The sequence below is a fragment of the Harmonia axyridis genome, chromosome X (assembly GCF_914767665.1).
Source record: "Harmonia axyridis chromosome X, icHarAxyr1.1, whole genome shotgun sequence".
Classification (NCBI taxonomy): Eukaryota; Metazoa; Arthropoda; class Insecta; order Coleoptera; family Coccinellidae; genus Harmonia; species Harmonia axyridis.
Genome location: NC_059508.1, coordinates 33442412 through 33449096, shown reverse-complemented (window position 1 = coordinate 33449096; position 6685 = coordinate 33442412). Strand labels below are relative to the sequence as shown.

Below are 6685 nucleotides of genomic sequence, written 5' to 3'. Positions count from 1 at the left end.
AGTTGTATCGGAACATTTTCACGTCGAAAATATATCTCTAAGTCCAAACCGATGCACCACGTAAACTAGGGCAGACCGATGCACCACGTAATATCGGGCAGACCGATGCAGAACGTAAACTCGATCATACCGATGCTTCACGTAATCTCGATCTTACCGATGCACCACGTAAACAAGGGCAGACCGATGCAGAACGTAAAGTAGATCTTACCGATGCACCACGTAATCTCGATCTTACCGATGCACCACGTAATCTCCATCTTACCGATGCACCACGTGAACTGGATCTTACCGATGCACCACGTAATCTCAATCTTACCGATGCACCACGTGAACTGGATCTTACCGATGCAGAACGTGAATTGGATCTTACCGATGCACCACGTAAACTCGATCTTACCGATGCACCACGTAATCTCGATCTTACCGATGCACCACGTGAACTGGATCTTACCGATGCAGAACGTGAATTGGATCTTACCGATGCACCACGTAAACTCGATCTTACCGATGCACCACGTAATCTCAATCTTACCGATGCACCACGTGAACTGGATCTTACCGATGCAGAACGTGAATTGGATCTTACCGATGCACCACGTAAACTCGATCTTACCGATGCACCACGTAATCTCAATCTTACCGATGCACCACGTGAACTGGATCTTACCGATGCAGAACGTGAATTGGATCTTACCGATGCACCACGTAAACTCGATCTTACCGATGCACCACGTAATCTCGATCTTACCGATGCACCACGTGAACTGGATCTTACCGATGCAGAACGTGAATTGGATCTTACCGATGCACCACGTAAACTCGATCTTACCGATGCACCACGTAATCTCAATCTTACCGATGCATCACGTAATCTCGATCTTACCGATGCAGAACGTAAACTCGATCATACCGATGCACCACGTTATCTCGGCAGACCGATGCAGAACGTAAAAAAAAGCTTACAGCACGCGGTGTTCCCAAGCGGTCACCCATCCAAGTACTAACCGCGCCCGACGCTGCTTGGCTTCAGTGTTCTGACGAGAACTGGCAATTTCAGCGTGGTATGGCCGTAAACAACAAATATAGCGATATTTTCTATGATATCTCACTTTTTGGGAGCGGAAAGGACGTGAACGTTTTTCCTTATAAAAAATGAAATAACTTTTGGATATTAATTCTGATTGTTGATTTAAGTTTTAAGAACACATTAGGACATATCTCAATGAAATTTGAGGGATTTCCGAAATCGAAAAATATTTTTCGAAAAAAAAAAAAAAATTCGAGAACACCTCGGTCATGGCAAGTTATTTCCCACAATCCATTCCCCAATCAACGTACATCCCAGAAAAAATCATCTCTCTAACTATCCTAGTTCAAAAGTTGTATCGGAACATTTTCACGTCGAAAATATATCTCTAAGTCCAGACCGATGCACCACGTAATCTCGGGCAGACCGATGCACAACGTAAATGACGATCGGGACCGGGGCGATCGGTCGTATCTGACACCGCCGGCTCGGTTCTAACATCGTCAATGAGTCGGGGTTGTAAAAAAGGACGTGAACATTTTTCCTTATAAAAATCAAACCCGACCATGGATTTTGATTCTGATTGTTGATTATCGCTACTAGAACATATAAGGAGGCAACCAAATCAAATTTGAGAAAATTCCACGATCAGAAAATTTTTTTCGAAAAAAAAAAAAAATCGTAATCACCTCGGTCATGGCGAGTTATTTTCCGTATTTCATTCCACAATCAACGTACAACATAGAAGAAATCATCTCTCTAACTATCCTGGTTCAAAAGTTGTATCGGAACATTTCACGTCGTAATATCTCGCCAAGTCCAGACCTCGGCGATAGGTAGTATCTGACACCGTCCGCTCGGGACTGACATCGACTTGGACTCGGGCTGATGATGGGGAGGCGTTTAAGGACGTGAACATTTTTCCTTATAAAAATTAAAGTCGACAATGAATATTGATTCTGATTACTGATTTACGCTTTAAAAACACATTAGAAGGCAACCAAATCGAATTTGAGGAAATTCCACGATCAGAAAATTTTTTTCGAAAAAAAAAAAAATCCGAAAAATATTTTTCGATTCCGATTACTGATTTACTCTTTTAGAACACATTAGGAGGCAACCAAATCAAATTTGAGAAAATTCCACAATCAGAAAATTTTTTTCGAAAAAAAAAAAAATTCGAGGACACCTCGGTCATGGCAAGTTATTTCCCACAATCCATTCCCCGATCCACGTACATCCCAGAAAAAATCATCTCTCTAACTATCCTGGTTCAAAAGTTGTATCGGAACATTTTCACGTCGAAAATATATCTCTAAGTCCAAACCGATGCACCACGTAAACTAGGGCAGACCGATGCACCACGTAATATCGGGCAGACCGATGCAGAACGTAAACTCGATCATACCGATGCTTCACGTAATCTCGATCTTACCGATGCACCACGTAAACAAGGGCAGACCGATGCAGAACGTAAAGTAGATCTTACCGATGCACCACGTAATCTCGATCTTACCGATGCACCACGTAATCTCCATCTTACCGATGCACCACGTGAACTGGATCTTACCGATGCAGAACGTGAATTGGATCTTACCGATGCAGAACGTGAATTGGATCTTACCGATGCACCACGTAAACTCGATCATACCGATGCACCACGTAATCTCGGGCAGACCGATGCACAACGTAAATGACGATCGGGACCGGGGCGATCGGTCGTATCTGACACCGCCGGCTCGGTTCTAACATCGTCAATGAGTCGGGGTTGTAAAAAAGGACGTGAACATTTTTCCTTATAAAAATCAAACCCGACCATGGATTTTGATTCTGATTGTTGATTATCGCTACTAGAACATATAAGGAGGCAACCAAATCAAATTTGAGAAAATTCCACGATCAGAAAATTTTTTTCGAAAAAAAAAAAAAATCGTAATCACCTCGGTCATGGCGAGTTATTTTCCGTATTTCATTCCACAATCAACGTACAACATAGAAGAAATCATCTCTCTAACTATCCTGGTTCAAAAGTTGTATCGGAACATTTCACGTCGTAATATCTCGCCAAGTCCAGACCTCGGCGATAGGTAGTATCTGACACCGTCCGCTCGGGACTGACATCGACTTGGACTCGGGCTGATGATGGGGAGGCGTTTAAGGACGTGAACATTTTTCCTTATAAAAATTAAAGTCGACAATGAATATTGATTCTGATTACTGATTTACGCTTTAAAAACACATTAGAAGGCAACCAAATCGAATTTGAGGAAATTCCACGATCAGAAAATTTTTTTCGAAAAAAAAAAAAATCCGAAAAATATTTTTCGATTCCGATTACTGATTTACTCTTTTAGAACACATTAGGAGGCAACCAAATCAAATTTGAGAAAATTCCACAATCAGAAAATTTTTTTCGAAAAAAAAAAAAATTCGAGGACACCTCGGTCATGGCAAGTTATTTCCCACAATCCATTCCCCGATCCACGTACATCCCAGAAAAAATCATCTCTCTAACTATCCTGGTTCAAAAGTTGTATCGGAACATTTTCACGTCGAAAATATATCTCTAAGTCCAAACCGATGCACCACGTAAACTAGGGCAGACCGATGCACCACGTAATATCGGGCAGACCGATGCAGAACGTAAACTCGATCATACCGATGCTTCACGTAATCTCGATCTTACCGATGCACCACGTAAACAAGGGCAGACCGATGCAGAACGTAAAGTAGATCTTACCGATGCACCACGTAATCTCGATCTTACCGATGCACCACGTAATCTCCATCTTACCGATGCACCACGTGAACTGGATCTTACCGATGCACCACGTAATCTCAATCTTACCGATGCACCACGTGAACTGGATCTTACCGATGCAGAACGTGAATTGGATCTTACCGATGCACCACGTAAACTCGATCTTACCGATGCACCACGTAATCTCGATCTTACCGATGCACCACGTGAACTGGATCTTACCGATGCAGAACGTGAATTGGATCTTACCGATGCAGAACGTGAATTGGATCTTACCGATGCACCACGTAAACTCGATCTTACCGATGCACCACGTAATCTCGGGCAGACCGATGCACAACGTAAATGACGATCGGGACCGGGGCGATCGGTCGTATCTGACACCGCCGGCTCGGTTCTAACATCGTCAATGAGTCGGGGTTGTAAAAAAGGACGTGAACATTTTTCCTTATAAAAATCAAACCCGACCATGGATTTTGATTCTGATTGTTGATTATCGCTACTAGAACATATAAGGAGGCAACCAAATCAAATTTGAGAAAATTCCACGATCAGAAAATTTTTTTCGAAAAAAAAAAAAAATCGTAATCACCTCGGTCATGGCGAGTTATTTTCCGTATTTCATTCCACAATCAACGTACAACATAGAAGAAATCATCTCTCTAACTATCCTGGTTCAAAAGTTGTATCGGAACATTTCACGTCGTAATATCTCGCCAAGTCCAGACCTCGGCGATAGGTAGTATCTGACACCGTCCGCTCGGGACTGACATCGACTTGGACTCGGGCTGATGATGGGGAGGCGTTTAAGGACGTGAACATTTTTCCTTATAAAAATTAAAGTCGACAATGAATATTGATTCTGATTACTGATTTACGCTTTAAAAACACATTAGAAGGCAACCAAATCGAATTTGAGGAAATTCCACGATCAGAAAATTTTTTTCGAAAAAAAAAAAAATCCGAAAAATATTTTTCGATTCCGATTACTGATTTACTCTTTTAGAACACATTAGGAGGCAACCAAATCAAATTTGAGAAAATTCCACAATCAGAAAATTTTTTTCGAAAAAAAAAAAAATTCGAGGACACCTCGGTCATGGCAAGTTATTTCCCACAATCCATTCCCCGATCCACGTACATCCCAGAAAAAATCATCTCTCTAACTATCCTGGTTCAAAAGTTGTATCGGAACATTTTCACGTCGAAAATATATCTCTAAGTCCAAACCGATGCACCACGTAAACTAGGGCAGACCGATGCACCACGTAATATCGGGCAGACCGATGCAGAACGTAAACTCGATCATACCGATGCTTCACGTAATCTCGATCTTACCGATGCACCACGTAAACAAGGGCAGACCGATGCAGAACGTAAAGTAGATCTTACCGATGCACCACGTAATCTCGATCTTACCGATGCACCACGTAATCTCCATCTTACCGATGCACCACGTGAACTGGATCTTACCGATGCAGAACGTGAATTGGATCTTACCGATGCAGAACGTGAATTAGATCTTACCGATGCACCACGTAAACTCGATCATACCGATGCACCACGTAATCTCGGGCAGACCGATGCACAACGTAAATGACGATCGGGACCGGGGCGATCGGTCGTATCTGACACCGCCGGCTCGGTTCTAACATCGTCAATGAGTCGGGGTTGTAAAAAAGGACGTGAACATTTTTCCTTATAAAAATCAAACCCGACCATGGATTTTGATTCTGATTGTTGATTATCGCTACTAGAACATATAAGGAGGCAACCAAATCAAATTTGAGAAAATTCCACGATCAGAAAATTTTTTTCGAAAAAAAAAAAAAATCGTAATCACCTCGGTCATGGCGAGTTATTTTCCGTATTTCATTCCACAATCAACGTACAACATAGAAGAAATCATCTCTCTAACTATCCTGGTTCAAAAGTTGTATCGGAACATTTCACGTCGTAATATCTCGCCAAGTCCAGACCTCGGCGATAGGTAGTATCTGACACCGTCCGCTCGGGACTGACATCGACTTGGACTCGGGCTGATGATGGGGAGGCGTTTAAGGACGTGAACATTTTTCCTTATAAAAATTAAAGTCGACAATGAATATTGATTCTGATTACTGATTTACGCTTTAAAAACACATTAGAAGGCAACCAAATCGAATTTGAGGAAATTCCACGATCAGAAAATTTTTTTCGAAAAAAAAAAAAATCCGAAAAATATTTTTCGATTCCGATTACTGATTTACTCTTTTAGAACACATTAGGAGGCAACCAAATCAAATTTGAGAAAATTCCACAATCAGAAAATTTTTTTCGAAAAAAAAAAAAATTCGAGGACACCTCGGTCATGGCAAGTTATTTCCCACAATCCATTCCCCGATCCACGTACATCCCAGAAAAAATCATCTCTCTAACTATCCTGGTTCAAAAGTTGTATCGGAACATTTTCACGTCGAAAATATATCTCTAAGTCCAAACCGATGCACCACGTAAACTAGGGCAGACCGATGCACCACGTAATATCGGGCAGACCGATGCAGAACGTAAACTCGATCATACCGATGCTTCACGTAATCTCGATCTTACCGATGCACCACGTAAACAAGGGCAGACCGATGCAGAACGTAAAGTAGATCTTACCGATGCACCACGTAATCTCGATCTTACCGATGCACCACGTAATCTCCATCTTACCGATGCACCACGTGAACTGGATCTTACCGATGCACCACGTAATCTCGATCTTACCGATGCACCACGTGAACTCGATCTTACCGATGCAGAACGTGAATTGGATCTTACCGATGCACCACGTAAACTCGATCTTACCGATGCACCACGTAATCTCGATCTTACCGATGCACCACGTGAACTGGATCTTACCGATGCAG

At 42.1% G+C, this 6685-nt stretch overlaps 1 non-coding gene across 1 annotated transcript; it reads right to left on the bottom strand.

Annotated features, from left to right (window-relative positions):
• Window positions 1-959: 959 nt before the first annotated feature.
• Window positions 960-1078, bottom strand: LOC123687837. The gene has a single exon (XR_006749544.1). It is a non-coding gene; the product is annotated as a 5S ribosomal RNA (ribosomal RNA).
• Between the last annotated feature and the right edge of the window lie 5607 nt (window positions 1079-6685).